General features: G+C 47.5%; 2 long non-coding RNA genes and 18 other non-coding genes across 20 annotated transcripts; all 20 read right to left on the bottom strand.

The window, feature by feature from the left end:
- Positions 1-19: 19 nt before the first annotated feature.
- Positions 20-1,562, bottom strand: LOC125973995 (uncharacterized). The gene is made up of 2 exons (XR_007483356.1): positions 1,441-1,562; positions 20-1,189 (listed from the first exon to the last, which is right to left on the bottom strand). It is a non-coding gene; the product is annotated as an uncharacterized lncRNA (long non-coding RNA).
- An 802-nt stretch (positions 1,563-2,364) lies between these two features.
- LOC125973981 (uncharacterized) lies at positions 2,365-6,105 on the bottom strand. The gene is made up of 5 exons (XR_007483351.2): positions 5,983-6,105; positions 5,698-5,755; positions 4,781-5,617; positions 3,641-4,680; positions 2,365-3,575 (listed from the first exon to the last, which is right to left on the bottom strand). It is a non-coding gene; the product is annotated as an uncharacterized lncRNA (long non-coding RNA).
- A 525-nt stretch (positions 6,106-6,630) lies between these two features.
- Positions 6,631-6,703, bottom strand: trnat-agu (transfer RNA threonine (anticodon AGU)). Its single transcript has one exon. It is a non-coding gene; the product is annotated as a tRNA-Thr (tRNA).
- A 261-nt stretch (positions 6,704-6,964) lies between these two features.
- On the bottom strand, positions 6,965-7,037 carry trnat-ugu (transfer RNA threonine (anticodon UGU)). Its single transcript has one exon. It is a non-coding gene; the product is annotated as a tRNA-Thr (tRNA).
- A 266-nt stretch (positions 7,038-7,303) lies between these two features.
- trnat-ugu (transfer RNA threonine (anticodon UGU)) lies at positions 7,304-7,376 on the bottom strand. The gene has a single exon. It is a non-coding gene; the product is annotated as a tRNA-Thr (tRNA).
- A 266-nt stretch (positions 7,377-7,642) lies between these two features.
- On the bottom strand, positions 7,643-7,715 carry trnat-ugu (transfer RNA threonine (anticodon UGU)). Its single transcript has one exon. It is a non-coding gene; the product is annotated as a tRNA-Thr (tRNA).
- A 256-nt stretch (positions 7,716-7,971) lies between these two features.
- Positions 7,972-8,044, bottom strand: trnat-agu (transfer RNA threonine (anticodon AGU)). Its single transcript has one exon. It is a non-coding gene; the product is annotated as a tRNA-Thr (tRNA).
- A 258-nt stretch (positions 8,045-8,302) lies between these two features.
- trnat-agu (transfer RNA threonine (anticodon AGU)) lies at positions 8,303-8,375 on the bottom strand. Its single transcript has one exon. It is a non-coding gene; the product is annotated as a tRNA-Thr (tRNA).
- A 265-nt stretch (positions 8,376-8,640) lies between these two features.
- On the bottom strand, positions 8,641-8,713 carry trnat-ugu (transfer RNA threonine (anticodon UGU)). The gene has a single exon. It is a non-coding gene; the product is annotated as a tRNA-Thr (tRNA).
- A 266-nt stretch (positions 8,714-8,979) lies between these two features.
- On the bottom strand, positions 8,980-9,052 carry trnat-agu (transfer RNA threonine (anticodon AGU)). The gene has a single exon. It is a non-coding gene; the product is annotated as a tRNA-Thr (tRNA).
- A 258-nt stretch (positions 9,053-9,310) lies between these two features.
- On the bottom strand, positions 9,311-9,383 carry trnat-agu (transfer RNA threonine (anticodon AGU)). Its single transcript has one exon. It is a non-coding gene; the product is annotated as a tRNA-Thr (tRNA).
- A 264-nt stretch (positions 9,384-9,647) lies between these two features.
- On the bottom strand, positions 9,648-9,720 carry trnat-ugu (transfer RNA threonine (anticodon UGU)). The gene has a single exon. It is a non-coding gene; the product is annotated as a tRNA-Thr (tRNA).
- Positions 9,721-9,986: 266 nt separating this feature from the next.
- trnat-agu (transfer RNA threonine (anticodon AGU)) lies at positions 9,987-10,059 on the bottom strand. The gene has a single exon. It is a non-coding gene; the product is annotated as a tRNA-Thr (tRNA).
- Positions 10,060-10,290: 231 nt separating this feature from the next.
- trnat-agu (transfer RNA threonine (anticodon AGU)) lies at positions 10,291-10,363 on the bottom strand. The gene has a single exon. It is a non-coding gene; the product is annotated as a tRNA-Thr (tRNA).
- Positions 10,364-10,629: 266 nt separating this feature from the next.
- Positions 10,630-10,702, bottom strand: trnat-agu (transfer RNA threonine (anticodon AGU)). The gene has a single exon. It is a non-coding gene; the product is annotated as a tRNA-Thr (tRNA).
- Positions 10,703-10,968: 266 nt separating this feature from the next.
- trnat-ugu (transfer RNA threonine (anticodon UGU)) lies at positions 10,969-11,041 on the bottom strand. Its single transcript has one exon. It is a non-coding gene; the product is annotated as a tRNA-Thr (tRNA).
- A 266-nt stretch (positions 11,042-11,307) lies between these two features.
- Positions 11,308-11,380, bottom strand: trnat-agu (transfer RNA threonine (anticodon AGU)). The gene has a single exon. It is a non-coding gene; the product is annotated as a tRNA-Thr (tRNA).
- Positions 11,381-11,644: 264 nt separating this feature from the next.
- trnat-ugu (transfer RNA threonine (anticodon UGU)) lies at positions 11,645-11,717 on the bottom strand. Its single transcript has one exon. It is a non-coding gene; the product is annotated as a tRNA-Thr (tRNA).
- Positions 11,718-11,983: 266 nt separating this feature from the next.
- On the bottom strand, positions 11,984-12,056 carry trnat-agu (transfer RNA threonine (anticodon AGU)). Its single transcript has one exon. It is a non-coding gene; the product is annotated as a tRNA-Thr (tRNA).
- A 229-nt stretch (positions 12,057-12,285) lies between these two features.
- trnat-ugu (transfer RNA threonine (anticodon UGU)) lies at positions 12,286-12,358 on the bottom strand. The gene has a single exon. It is a non-coding gene; the product is annotated as a tRNA-Thr (tRNA).
- Between the last annotated feature and the right edge of the window lie 141 nt (positions 12,359-12,499).

The raw sequence follows: 12,499 nt of genomic DNA, 5'->3' as shown, positions 1-12,499 counted from the left end.
ACATGCATAGTTGGCGAGATAACTGCAGTACTTCTTTATTTCTTAGGTTGTTTTGTGCAAAACAATGAACGGTGCATCGCATTGATCCATCATCAGACAGGTTGAGGCAAATATGCTGCTACTCGGTGGCAGCACTTGGAATTTATCTAGTAAAGCAACTGTGCTTTGAATTGAAAGCCAAGGTCCTGGAAGTTACACGCTATGTTTATGAATTCAATTGATTTGAGCAGCAACCTGGACAGCAACAGCCTTTATTTTGGAGTCAGACAGCCAATGAAGACATCAGGCCCTGTAACAAAACATGCAATAAGGTTCACATTCAAGAGATGCACCATCAATTGAGGCACATCGCGAATGATGACTGACACCAAAGTTGACTTTATTTACAAGACCACCAGCAGGAAGCAAACACACCACTGTTGATTTTATTCACAAGAATGCCCACATGATGCATGACGATTCAAAACAAACCAAAAAATGGCTCTGACTAGATTACAATAACTGCTTTTACTTGTACAGAAAAATGTACCAACATTCTGCAAGATTTTGAGTTCGGTGGCCATTTTAAAGCAGGGTTGCCAAAGATGACTTATTGATCGCAACAGAGACCGTTTGTACGCTTGTCGTTTGCATCTATGGGTGTCTGGCTACTTGGCTTTTGTCAACAATTTAGAATGCATCCAGCTTTTCTTTGTGTAGTTAAAAATAATAATAAAAAGCCTGACACTGCATTTAACAAGTCAATTTTGTTTCAGCCTAACTTTACAATTGTCTTGTCATTGAGAATGTCTCAAATGATTCCAGTCTGTATGCATGATAGACTGCCAATGCCAATGCTTAAAATGGACCACTTGAATTCAGTTCACAGTTTAATTGCAGTTCAGTGGTACACATACACACACAATTACAGTACAAACAGTTCATTTCATGATTAAAAAAAAACAACAGTAAATCAACAATATTGCAAAATGACGCCGCGCTGAGAAAGAAAGAAAGAGGCATCATGCAGATAGCCAGTGTGCACACCCAGTGAAAAAGTGGAGGGAGGAAAAGAAAGGACAAAAGAAAAACCAATGTCATACTCTCCTTAAATGCTGGCTGGGCGCTTTGCCCTCGCCAGTCGGCCGATGGTTAGCTCCCCCCCCCCGGCCGGTATTCGACGTTTGGACTCGTCCTCCGCCTCGTGCCGCTGCATAAGGAACAACGGCACTCTGTTGCATGCGGTTCACTTCTGTGGACGTACTCATTACCTGTCTATTAAAGCTTGCTCCTATTTTAAGCTCCCTTTATTAATTGCGTATGCATACATGAATGTTTTCTTTTTATGTCTGTTCCTATATGAAGATTTCAATGCTTATAATTTCTTTCTTTGTTGTAAAGTGCTTTGAGCTGCATTTCTTGAATGAAAGGTGCTCTACAAATAAAGTTTTTTATTATTACCGTCTGGTCTCGCGGTCCTGTCCAGTTCCTCTCTGTGCAGGCACTCGTGCGATCCACTGCCCCAGCAATCCTGAAAGGCAGACATATTGTGGTGGTTTTGGCAAGGGGAAAAATTCTACTAGCCCCCCCCCTCCCCCAACCTTGACTGAGGTAAGTTTTAATCAGGTAACTTGCGGCACGCACGGGCTGGCGCATGTCTCACACAGCCCTCCCGCATTGGAGCGGTCCGGGTTATGAAATGTTTAACCCCTTACAAAAAGGGAGGGAGGGAGGGAGGGAGGGAGAGAGGGAGGGAGAGAGCGTGAGGAGATAAGAGGCTTTGGTGCGCACTTAAGCGCAACCGGCCAGTTCCCCCTTAGTAGAGCTGGCTTGGCCCCGAGAGGAAAAAAAGAGGAAAACGTGACTTCACGGAGAGCGTCACGGAGAATCTCCTCGTCCTCGACACCGTCGACGACACTGGGACCCAGTCTGGCAGACATTATACCCTGGTATTCCACAAAGGGCAAGGTATAGCCACGTTCCAAACCTGAGTGCACCAGGCCATGCAGGTACTGCCGGGCGCATTGGAGAAAGAGAGCGAGACAGAGGGAGGGAGGGAGGGAGGGAGAGAGGCAGGGGGTGTCTACTTTGCCAATTCGTATCTGGAGGGTCAGAGCAACCCAAATGCCCGTGTGTGCTACTAGTTACCCTATTCAAACAGACAGGGGTGGGGAAAAAACAAAAAAAACAAAGTCATACTCCCCCGAAACGCTGGCTGCATCTGCATCCATCAGTCTCGTGTGGGCTGCTCGTCACGGGCCAAGGTCCGGGTCTTCTCCGGCCGGTGTTGGACTCGTCTTCCGCCTCGCACAAGTGCAAAAAGACAAACGGCACTCAGTTGCATGCGGCTCACTTCTGTCAACGTACTCATTACCTGCCACCTCTCTGGTCTTGTGGGTGCAGCCCAGTCCCTCTCGGTGCAGGCTGGCGCTCGTCCCATCCGCCACCCCGGCAACCCTGAATGGCAGACAAATAAGGAAATCGAATTAAAACTAACAAGTGTGTTGCATATTGGATTGCCATGTCACCACTTCTGGGCAGCCTTGGGCAGTCATGCATCAGGCTCCTCTTCAACACTTGGCGACTGCTTTCTTTGGGTGATTCCTTCCTTTGCTCACCAATCGCGAGTCTGCTGGCCTCCGTCCACCGGCTCTTCGTTTCATACATCGTCTCTTCCACCTTTCAAGACAAGCACAAAAGTCTCGCTGCGCCGTTGCTTGCGCTTGCCGTCGCTGCGCAGTCGCTTGCGCTTGCCGTCGCTTGCGCTTGCCGTCGCTGCGCGGTCGCTTGCGCTTGCCGTCGCTGCGCGGTCGCTTGCGCTTGCCGTCGCTGCGCGGTCGCTTGCGCTTGCAGTCGCTGCGCGGTCGCTTGCGCTTGCCGTCGCTTGCGCGGTCGCTTGCGCGGTCGCTTGCGCTTGCCGTCGCTGCGCGTTTGACACTCAATGAGGGCTGCACAACATGTTGGAAAATCACTGATATGGCAGTATTGGGCCAGACCACTGCATTGAGGCAAGTTGTGCAAAATTCTTGGATGGAGGTTAACTATTTGATCGCAATGAGATCAGTTAGATTAGTTAACTAACTTACATCAATGACTTATTGTCTTAACTCATTACAAATAGTTAGGCAAGAAAACATGTTTCATTTGAGACATGAAAAAAATAATAATTATTTGCTGTCTTTAAGTGCATGTCAATAACCTAGACCACCATATGGCAGTTTTCCAATACACGTGCAGCCCTACACACATCACCATTGGTGTCCAAATGGCAGCCTCGGGGCAACTTGATCAACACCACACGAATGAACGCAATACTGCTTTGTAGCACAAAATATCTATGGCAACATTTCGTGATTGATTTCATGAATTTGTGTCAAAGAATTCTGAATTTGTTTCAGTATGCAGCCCTCAAGCAGACATTGGGACACCGCTGGTGTAATTAAAAAAAAAAAAAACTTAAATCTATTTCACGCGTTGAAGCTGCGCAGGTCGACGCCTCCAGGGAAGCGGGTCTCCCTCAGAACTCGGCGACTTCAGATCGATGCTACAGCAGTCAGTCCACCTCTGATCAGATTGTGTCACGTCCCGCTCGCCATCTGTAGAAACAGAAACAAATGTTAGAAACTCAAAGAGCACCCCAAGTTGTCGGTCACTTGCTTACTTGATCACAGCGACTAGCTGCTTTTGGTGACCGTCGCCGGGTCGGATCGGGCCGTGCGCCTCTCCCCCCTTTTGCATCCGGCCTGCAAATGGCAGAACATGCAATGAGTTGGGCGCCGCTCGCATCATTATGTCTTCCTCGTGGACCGGCTCGCCCAAACACCGCCCCCTACACCTAGAGAACAAAGGACGCACAGTGGTAGGTTAGGCTTCAATCGAGCACGACAGTGGTAGGTTAGAAAAATACACACAATGTGACTGTCTCGCTCCAACACCTAGGGGAGAACAAACAACGCAAGTACCACAGTGGTGGTAGGTTAGAAAAAGAAATCATCACAAGTCAAACTGCAAAATTGGACATTCGGGATCGGCTCGCTCCAACGCCGCCCTACACCGATGGGGGAGAACAAAGAACGCAGTAAGTACGACCGTGGCAGGTTAGAAAAAGACACAAAATGGTACAAGTCATATGGCAAGATTGGACATTGGGCTCCGCGTCAAAGTTCAGTTTTGTCTCCATCCAAGTCACCACATCCTCCCCCAAGTGAGCCGTCAATGGCAACCAAGCGCAAGACATCGCTGGATCCAGATAAGCCACAACCTCTTAAGCAAGACCAACCGTCAGACCCCCAAACACTGGCCACACCTGCAACCTTTCCGTCGTGCACCCATAACCAAAGGCAACCACACTGCCCCCTCCTGGGTAAATGATCCGCACACGTCGACTTTTGCAGCGTGCTGCTTGATTCTTGACTTGATATAGCATTGCTCCTTTGGATATGGCCATTGCTCCTTTGGATAGGCCATTGCGCCTTTGGATAGGCCATTGCGCCTTTGGATAGGCCATTGCGCCTTTGGATAGGCCATTGCGCCTTTGGCTAGGCCATTGCTCCTTTGGATATGGCCATTGCTCCTTTGGATATGGCCATTGCTCCTTTGGATATGGCCATTGCTCCTTTGGATAGGCCATTGCTCCTTTGATTAGGCCATTGCGCCTTTTCATATGGAATTATACTTTTCCCATTCGGCTCCTCTTGCAGCCTACAAAAACACAGACAGCCATTAATTGTGTGCTGGGAAGCTAAAACTCGACAACCATTGTGTGTTGGGAAGCTGAAACTTGACAAAAACAGGTTTTCACCTGATTTAGGATTACTCTTCCTCAGTGTCCTCAACATCACTGAAAGGGCACCTCGAGAGCCTCCTGCTTGCTTTGTATAGAAGGATGCTGGCCGGGCGGCCTTTTTTAGTGCTACAAAAGACAAGCAAATCATTGCAACAAAAATAGACATTGAGTGGCAATGGCATGATTTTTTACCAACAATTATACATACTTTTTTGAAAAAAAAAAAAAAATGCAATAAATTATAATTTAGCAAAATTATAGTTCATAATTTAATTTTACACATTCTAAGTAGAGTTTTACATTTGAAAAAATATATAATCATTACATTGTAGTAAATTATGAGAATTATTCAAGATTATAAGTCATATTTTATTTTCATCATCTACAACTCACCTCACATTGGACAGATGATCCAGGTTGGCGGCGTCCAAAACGGGAGAAAATAACCTGCGCAAATGTTTGTTGCGTAACGGAACGAGAGCGGGCGGGCCTCATCTTTGAATGGATTTGGTCCGATTTGGACATGACGTAACATATTCGTTACATTCACCAGTTTGCATGACACGGAAATGTCACACGCATAATATAAAATAATAAAAAAATTGTTTAGTTGATTAGAGTCAAACTAACATTTCCTATAGTCAGACAAACACGCGCTTATCGGCGGCGTCATTTACGAACCTTCTACAAACAAACGAATGAAAAAATGCTGGCCAGCATTAAAAAAAAAAAAAAAAAAAAACGCGAACGACATTTAAAATACCACCAAAACGCGCAACGACGCGACGCAAAATCGATTGTGGCGTGCCGTGCCGTGCCCAAACCTCAAGCACTCCCTAGACAGCGAAAATCCTGCAAGAAATAAAAAACGGCATCGTAAGAAACTGCAAACATTTACTCACGGGCTAAATTGCCTGCGACCAACAATTTACCTCCAGGCCCACCGTCGCGGTGGACGTGACGTTGCCGAGTCACGAGAGTACGACAGTCCTAACTTCGACGCCTACAGTCGCCGTGTGAAAATCCTCCAACAAACAAACACGGCGTCCGTCGTGAGAGACGGCAAGAAACGACAAACATTTGCTCCCTTACCTGAGAAAATGCCACGCACTTGGTGGCACCTGCATTTGAGAACTCCCCTTGAGCCGAAAATCGTGCAACAAACACGGCGTCCGTCGTGAAAAACGGCAGGAGACGACAAACATTTGCTAGCTTACCTGAGAAACCGTCCGCCGCCACGCGCCTGGTGGCACCTGCATATAATAACTCCCCTTGAGCACACCTGTCTTCAATTTACCTAAAGCCCTGACGTCACATCCGTCAATTCAAATCTTCTCCTCGGCACAATTCTTCGTTTTGTGTTACGACGAGGTGGCACCAGCTTCAATGGGCATTACTGCCACCTACTGGTTGAAGATTCAAGATTCAAGAGTTTTTTATTCTCCATGTTTGAGCGTGCCAAACAAGGAATTTGACTTCGGTAAATCACAGCCTCTATTCAACATTTAGGTGACTAACAACAAGTCATATGAACTGAAAAAGAAACGAATCCCTTTAGGAAAAGATTCTGTCACTCCCTTTCACTAAAAAGATTCATACTTTTGAGTTAACAGACAGCAGTGAAAATTGAACTTACAACCCCTGGCTTACGAGACCAGTGCTCTAACCACAGAGCTACAAGGCCTACATGTATGTTTGTGTGAAGTGGGAGTGCCTGGAGAAAATCCACGCAGGCACCGTGCAAACTCCACAGAGGTAGGACCGAAGGTGGCATCAAACACGCGCCCTCTGAACTGTGAGGTGGACGTCCTCACCAGTGCACCACCTTGCCGCCTAAATCAAAAGGAACTCATAACTGAGTTGACAGGCCTTGGTGAGAATTGAACTCACAACCCCTGGTTTACTAGACCAGTGCTCTAACCATTGAGCTACAAGGCCTACATGCATATTTGTGGGAAGTGGGAGTGCCCGGATAAAACCCATGCAGGCACGGAGAAACTGGCATGACTGAAGGTGGAATCGAACACACACCCTCTGAACTGTGAGGCGGACCCGATAACCAGTGCTCCACCTTGCCGCCTAAAACAAAAAGAACTAACAACTCTCTACACAAATGCTGGTCACCAGAACCATGGTGAACATCTACAGAGTTTCAACCTCAGCTATTATTAATCCAGCTCACGCAATAAATAAGTTAACAGGCCTTGGTGAGAATTGAACTCACAACCCCTGGTTTACAAGACCTGTACTCTAACCATTGAGCTACAAGGCCTACATGCATGGTTGTGGGAAGTGGGAGTGCCCAGAGAAAACCCACGCAGGCACGGCGAAAAAACACTGGCAGGACCGAAAGTGGAATTGAACAAGCACCCTCTGAACTGTGAGGCGGACGTGCCAACCAGTCTACCACCTTCCTGCCTAAATCAAAAGGAATCAATAACTCTCTACACAAATGCTGGTCACCAGAACCATGGTGAACATTTATATAATTTCAACCTCAGCTATTATTAATCCAGCTCACGCAGCAAATGAGTTAACAGGCCTCGGTGAGAATTGAACTCACAACCCCTGGTTTACAAGACCAGTGCTCTACCCATTGAGCTACAAGGCCTACATGGACATCTCTGGGAAGTGGGAGTGCCCGGAGAAAACCCACGCAGGCACGGCGAAAAAACACTGGCAGGACCGAAAGTGGAATTGAACACGCACCCTCTGAACTGTGAGGCGGACGTGCCAACCAGTCTACCACCTTGCCGCGTAAATCAAAAGGAACTAATAACTCTCTACACAAATGCTGGTCACCAGAACCATGGTGAACATCTACAGAGTTTCAACCTCAGTTATTATTAATCCAGCTCACGCAACAAATGAGTTAACAGGCCTTGGTGAGAATTGAACTCACAACCCCTGGTTTACAAGACCAGTGCTCTAACCATTGAGCTACAAGGCCTACATGCAAGTTTGTGGGAAGTGGCAGTGCCCAGAGAAAACCCACGCAGGCATGGAGAAAAAACTGGCATGACCGAAAGTGGAATTGAACACGCACCCTCTGAACTGTGAGGCGGACGTGCCAACCAGTGCACCACCTAAATCAAAAGGAACTCATAACTCCCTACACAAATGCTGGTCACCAGAACCATGGTGAACGATTATATAATTTCAGCCTCAGCTATTTTTAATCCAGCTCATATAGCAATTGATTTATCAGGCCTTGGTGAGAATTGAACTCACAACCCCTGGTTTACTAGACCAGTGCTCTAACCATTGAGCTACAAGGCCTACATGAATATCTCTGGGAAGTGGGAGTGCCCGGAGAAAACCCACGCAGGCACGGCGAAAAAACACTGGCATGACCGAAAGTGGAATTGAACACGCACCCTCTGAACTGTGAGGCGGACGTGCCAACCAGTGCACCACCTAAATCAAAAGGAACTCATAACTCCCTACACAAATGCTGGTCACCAGAACCATGGTGAACATTTATAAAATTTCAACCTCAGCTATTATTAATCCAGCTCACACAGAAATTGATTTATAAGGCCTCGGTGAGAATTGAACTCACAACCCCTGGTTTACTAGACCAGTGCTCTAACCATTGAGCTACAAGGCCTGCATGAAACTTTGTGGGAAGTGGGAGTGCCCGGATAAAACCCACGCAGGCACGGAGAAAAAACACTGGCAGGACTGAAAGTGGAATTGAACACGCACCCTCTGAACTGTGAGGCGGACCCGCTAACCAGTGCATCACCTTGCCGCCTAAAACGAAAAGAACTAATAACTCTCTACAGAAATGCTGGTCAACAGAACCATGGTAGCATCTACAGAGTTTCAACCTCAGCTATTATTAATCCAGCTCACGCAACAAATAAGTTAACAGACCTTGGTGAGAATTGAACTCACAACCCCTGGTTTACAAGACCAGTACTCTAACCATTGAGCTACAAGGCCTACATGCATGGTTGTGGGAAGTGGGAGTGCCCAGAGAAAACCCACGCAGGCACGGCGAAAAAACACTGGCAGGACCGAAAGTGGAATTGAACACGCACCCTCTGAACTATGAGGCGGACGTGCCAACTAGTGCACCACCTTGCCGCCTAAATCAAAAGGAACTAATAACTCTCTACACAAATGCTGGTCACCAGAACCATGGTGAACATCTACAGAGTTTCAACCTCAGCTATTATTAATCCAGCTCACGCACCAAACGAGTTAACAGGCCTCGGTGAGAATTGAACTCACTACCCCTGGTTTACTAGACCAGTGCTCTAACCATTGAGCTACAAGGCCTACATGGATATCCCTGGGAAGTGGGAGTGCCCGGAGAAAACCCACGCAGGCACGGCGAAAAAACACTGGCATGACCGAAAGTGGAATTGAACACGCACCCTCTGAACTGTGAGGCGGACGTGCCAACCAGTGCACCACCTAAATCAAAAGGAACTCATAACTCTCTACACAAATGCTGGTCACCAGAACCATGGTGAACATTTATAAAATTTCAACCTCAGCTATTATTAATCCAGCTCACACAGAAATTGATTTATCAGGCCTCGGTGAGAATTGAACTCACAACCCCTGGTTTACTAGACCAGTGCTCTAACCATTGAGCTACAAGGCCTGCATGCATCTTTGTGGGAAGTGGGAGTGCCCGGAGAAAACCCACGCAGGCACGGAGAAAACACTGGCAGGACCGAAAGTGGAATTGAACACGCACCCTGCGAACTGTGAGGCGGACCCGCTAACCAGTGCGCCACCTTGCCGCCTAAAACAAAAAGGACTATTAACTCTCTACACAAATGCTGGTCACCAGAACCATGGTGAACATTTATAAAATTTCAACCTCAGCTATTATTAATCCAGCTCACGCAACAAATGAGTCATCAGGCCTCGGTGAGAATTGAACTCACAACCACTGGTTTACAAGACCAGTGCTCTAACCATTGAGCTACAAGGCCTACATGCATGGTTGTGGGAAGTGGGAGTGCCCGGAGAAAACCCACGCAGGCACGGCAAAAAAACACTGGCAGGACCGAAAGTGGAATTGAACACGCACCCTCTGAACTGTGAGGCGGACGTGCCAACCAGTCTACCACCTTGCCGCCTAAATCAAAAAGGACTAATAACTCTCTACATAAATGCTGGTCACCAGAACCATGGTGAACATCTACAGAGTTTCAACTGCAGCTCTTATTAACCCAGCTCACACAGCAAATGAGTTAACAGGCCTTGGTGAGAATTGAACTCACAACCCCTGGTTTACTAGACCAGTGCTCTAACCATTGAGCTACAAGGCCTACATGGATGTTTGTGGGAATTGGCAGTGCTCGGATAAAACCCACGCAGGCACGGAGATTACACACTGGCATGACTGAAGGTGGAATTGAACACGCACCCTCTGACCTGTGAGGCGGACATGCCAACCAGTGGACCACCTAAATCAAAAGGAACTCATAAATCTTTACACAAATGCTGGTCACCAGAACCTGAGCTATTACTAATCCAGGTCACGCAGCAAATGATTTATCAGGCCTTGGTGAGAATTGAACTCACAACCCCTGGTTTACTAGACCAGTGCTCTAACCATTGAGCTACAAGGCCTACATGCATGGTTGTGGGAAGTGGGAGTGCCCGGAGAAAACCCACGCAGGCACGGCGAAAAAACACTGGCAGGACCGAAAGTGGAATTGAACACGCACCCTCTGAACTGTGAGGCGGACGTGCCAACCAGTCTACCACCTTGCCGCCTAAATCAAAAGGGACTAATAACTCTCTACACAAATGCTGGTCACCAGAACCATGGTGAACATCTACAGAATTTCAACTGCAGCTCTTATTAACCCAGCTCACACAGCAAATGAGTTAACAGGCCTTGGTGAGAATTGAACTCACAACCCCTGGTTTACTAGACCAGTGCTCTAACGATTGAGCTACAAGGCCTACATGTATGGTTGTGAGAAGTGGGAGTGCCCGGAGAAAACCCACGCTGGCACGGAGAAAAAACACTGGCAGGACTGAAAGTGGAATTGAACACGCACCCTTTGAACTGTGAAGCGGACCCGCTAACCAGTGCACCACCTTGCCGCCTAAAACGAAAAGAACTAATAACTCTCTACAGAAATGCTGGTCAACAGAACCATGCTGAACATCTACAGAGTTTCAACCTCAGCTATTATTAATCCAGCTCACGCAACAAATGAGTTAACAGGCCTCGGTGAGAATTGAACTCACAACCCCTGGTTTACAAGACCAGTGCTCTAACCATTGAGCTACAAGGCCTACATGCATCTTTGTGGGAAGTGGGAGTGCACGGAGAAAACGCACGCAGGCATGGAGAAAAAACACTGGCAGGACCGAAAGTGGAATTGAACACGCACCCTCTGAACTGTGAGGCGGACCCGCTAACCAGTGCACCACCTTGCCGCCTAAAACGAAAAGAACTAACAACTCTCTACAGAAATGCTGGTCAACAGAACCATGGTGAACATCTACAGAGTTTCAACCTCAGATATTAGTAATCCAGCTCATGCAGCAAATGAGTTAACAGGCCTTGGTGAGAATTGAACTCACAACCCCTGGTTTACTAGACCAGTGCTCTAACCATTGAGCTACAAGGCCTACATGCATATTTGTGGGAAGTGGGAGTGCCCGGAGAAAACCCACGCAGGCACGGAGCATACACAATGGCATGACTGAAGGTAGAATCGAACACACACCCTCTGAACTGTGAGCGGACCCGCTAACCAGTGCACACCTTGCCGCCTAAAACAAAAAGAACCAATAACTCTCTACAGAAGTGCTGGTCACCAGAACCATGGTGAACATCTACAGAGTTTCAACCTCAGCTATTATTAATCCAGCTCATGCAACAAATGAGTTAACAGGCCTCGGTGAGAATTGAACTCACAACCCCTGGTTTACAAGACCAGTGCTCTAACCATTGAGCTACAAGGCCTACATGCATGGTTGTGGGAAGTGGGAGTGCCCGGAGAAAACCCACGCAGGCACGGCGAAAAAACACTGGCAAGACCGAAAGTGGAATTGAACACGCACCCTCTGAACTGTGAGGCGGACCCGCTAACCAGTGTACAACCTTGCCGCCTAAAACAAAAAGGACTAATAACTCTCTACACAAATGCTGGTCACCAGAACCATGGCGATCATTTATAAAATTTCTACCTCAGTTATTAGTTATCCAGCTCACACAGCAATTGATTTATCAGGCCTTGGTGAGAATTGAACTCACAACCCCTGGTTTACTAGACCAGTGCTCTAACCATTGAGCTACAAGGCCTACATGCGTCTTTGTGGGAAGTGGGAGTGCACGGAGAAAACCCACGCAGGAACGGAGAAAGCACTGGCAGGACCGAAGGTGGAATTGAAGACGCACCCTCTGAACTGTGAGGCGGACGTGCCAACCAGTACACCACCTAAATCAAAAGGAACTCATAACTCTCTACACAAATGCTGGTCACCAGAACCTCAGCTGTTACTAATCCAGGTCACGCAGCAAATGATTTATCAGGCCTTGGTGAGAATTGAACTCACAACCCCTGGTTTACAAGACCAGTGCTCTAACCATTGAGCTACAAGGCCTACATGGCTATCTCTGGGAAGTGGGAGTGCCGGGAGAAAACCCAAGCAGGCACGGAGATACCACACTGGCAGGACCGAAAGTGGAATTGAACACTCACCCTCTGAACTGTGAGGCGGACGTGCCAACCCGTGCACCACCTA

This window comes from Syngnathus scovelli, chromosome 8, assembly GCF_024217435.2.
Source record: "Syngnathus scovelli strain Florida chromosome 8, RoL_Ssco_1.2, whole genome shotgun sequence".
Taxonomy (NCBI): Eukaryota; Metazoa; Chordata; class Actinopteri; order Syngnathiformes; family Syngnathidae; genus Syngnathus; species Syngnathus scovelli.
Note: the sequence above shows the minus strand (reverse complement) of the source record. Positions and strands in the feature narration are given on the sequence as shown.